This window comes from Macrotis lagotis, unplaced genomic scaffold (genome assembly GCF_037893015.1).
Source record: "Macrotis lagotis isolate mMagLag1 unplaced genomic scaffold, bilby.v1.9.chrom.fasta BILBYCTG552, whole genome shotgun sequence".
Taxonomy (NCBI): Eukaryota; Metazoa; Chordata; class Mammalia; order Peramelemorphia; family Peramelidae; genus Macrotis; species Macrotis lagotis.
Window position 1 is genome coordinate 57,295 of NW_027422459.1, and position 2,285 is coordinate 59,579.

Below are 2,285 nucleotides of genomic sequence, written 5' to 3' on the forward strand. Positions count from 1 at the left end.
ACACTAATTTGTAAGCTAGATGAATTCAATATCTTAATATCCAAGTTTCATAAACATTATTTCAAAGTTGAAGAAATACATACAATACACATGGAAACAAACCCTAAAAATCATACTAACTCTGATACTTTGAGATACTTCTGTAAGATTGGATAAAATCATAGTATGTTGGTCTTATTAGAATCCCCTGTCAAATTTCCAATTCATTTGTTTTAATATGTGATTCAATTAAGAGGAATATCTACCACATTTTTGGTTTCTCTAGAATAGACATTGAGGAAGTCAATGAAGGTTACTCCTCTTTCTTTGCTTTTTCCTTATCAAGGAGTCTTCCTGGACCTATGGCCACCCCTTTAATATTGTACACCTTTGGCAGCAGCAGAGGGAGGCGTCTATCTAGGATGACATCATCCCTGTCCTTAACCCCAACCTAGTGGGAAGGACCAAGATGGGTTGTCTACTGGAGACATGAGCATCCTTTCCCAAAGTGATAACTAACATCCGCTATGTTAACAGACTATTTGGCCCAAATCCTCAGAACGTTCTCCAAGAGATTTCAGACATAAAAAATTTTGCAATTGGAAACAACAAACAGAAAGCCATTCTTCTAGGAGCCGTTCCAAGACTCATGTCTGCTTCAAAAAGAAACTTCAAGAATGGAGGTAAAAACTGAATTTACAATGATATTGAGTGTCAAGTCTCTCCTGGACTGCCTTGCTGCAACGATTACTATCCCAAGATCAAAGTTCATTTAAGCTTGTCTTAGACGCCTCAGTATCATTTTTACCTGTCCAGTTACCCCAGAGGAGCAACTTTATACAGTTGCTACAGTTATTCCCCACCTCACGGCACTGCTCCCTAGGAAGATCTCATAATGCACAAGAATATATTTGTCAGATCTCTCATTGCTGCAAAAAGCACCAGATCATAAAACAATTTTATTTAACCATGGAGCAGTACATCTATTAATTTCAGTGTCATGCAAAGTTCGAATGCATGCAATGAAATGTTTCCATGTTTAAGCGGCCTTTGAACACCCCCAGGTATCCATGACCCTTGTAGCTGTTTTGGTTGATGGAGAATTATTACCCCAGATTTTTGTGAAGATGTTACAGAGGGATACCTCTATTTAAATGCATTTCACATCAGCAAAATACTTAACATATATGTGCAAAGCTGGAGCAATTCAGACATGTGACAGTCAAATTGTATTAAAGATGTTGCCTTTTTGGTTTGAATGTGCCATAAGGAGAGATTGCTAGATGAGTGAGTTGAAGGAGCTGAATCACTTGCCTATCTGATTGAACCAGATGATGAAGTACAAAGAACTGTGGCATATCGGATCACCTAATCGTCATGCTTGCTGATTATTTCAAGTATCTCAGTTCAGTCCCTGCAATCACTAATATCAGAAGGCTTGACCACGATTTAAAGCGTGCTCATGAACGTTGAAAGACTGCTTTCAAGCTTTATATTTCTCTTAATGGTGAAGATATCTGGAACAAGATGAGTCTGAGAGAGCTGTATCCCCCAGTCCTCCCAACCATCAAGCAGGGAAGTGACATCATTCTGAAAGGCATGGTGAAGAGTTCAAATAGTGACACTGAGCAGTGACATCATTCTGAAAGGCACGGCAAAGAGTGCTAAAAGAGACACTGACTACGAGCAAACAGAGGGACCAAAATCATAGAATGAACATGAATGTATTGGAATGACATATAATTGATATGCTTTTATTAATATGGATTCTCATGTTGTAATTTTTTTGACTGTGTTCTGACAAAATTTATTCTAGCATTGTGAAGCTTCAGATATCTTGAAAAAAACATGACTAGAATTGTAAATATTATTTATGAAAATACCTTCCTTCTGAGAAATTCAAGTTTCCTATTATACATTGTTCTTTGATATGTACCCTATTAATGTTTTAATTTTTTTCTAATGTGCAAGTTTTGTTGGAATGAAAGCTTTGTGGGGAAAAAATGGGCAGAGAAGCCAGGCCAAGGGTCAGCAAGACTTGAGTTCAAATGTGGTTTCAGTCACTTGCTAACTGTGTGACCCTGAGTAAGTCATTTAACCCTGACTGCCTCTGCGCCAAAATAAAAGAAAAATATTTGTTATGTTTAATACTTAAATTTTATTTTTACAAATTACAATAGTAATTTTTAATTAGTATCATATACTTAGAATTCAATCTCAAATCCATGGACTCTCTTTTAAGAATTATACTTTTTTTGTGAACTTCCTGATGACTGAATCTATGTGAAATTACTGACTAGGTTCAG

At 36.6% G+C, this 2,285-nt stretch overlaps 1 pseudogene; it reads left to right on the plus strand.

The window, feature by feature from the left end:
- The first annotated feature begins 488 nt into the window (after positions 1-488).
- On the plus strand, positions 489-1,614 carry LOC141504168 (armadillo repeat-containing protein 8 pseudogene; annotated as a pseudogene).
- Positions 1,615-2,285: the final 671 nt, after the last annotated feature.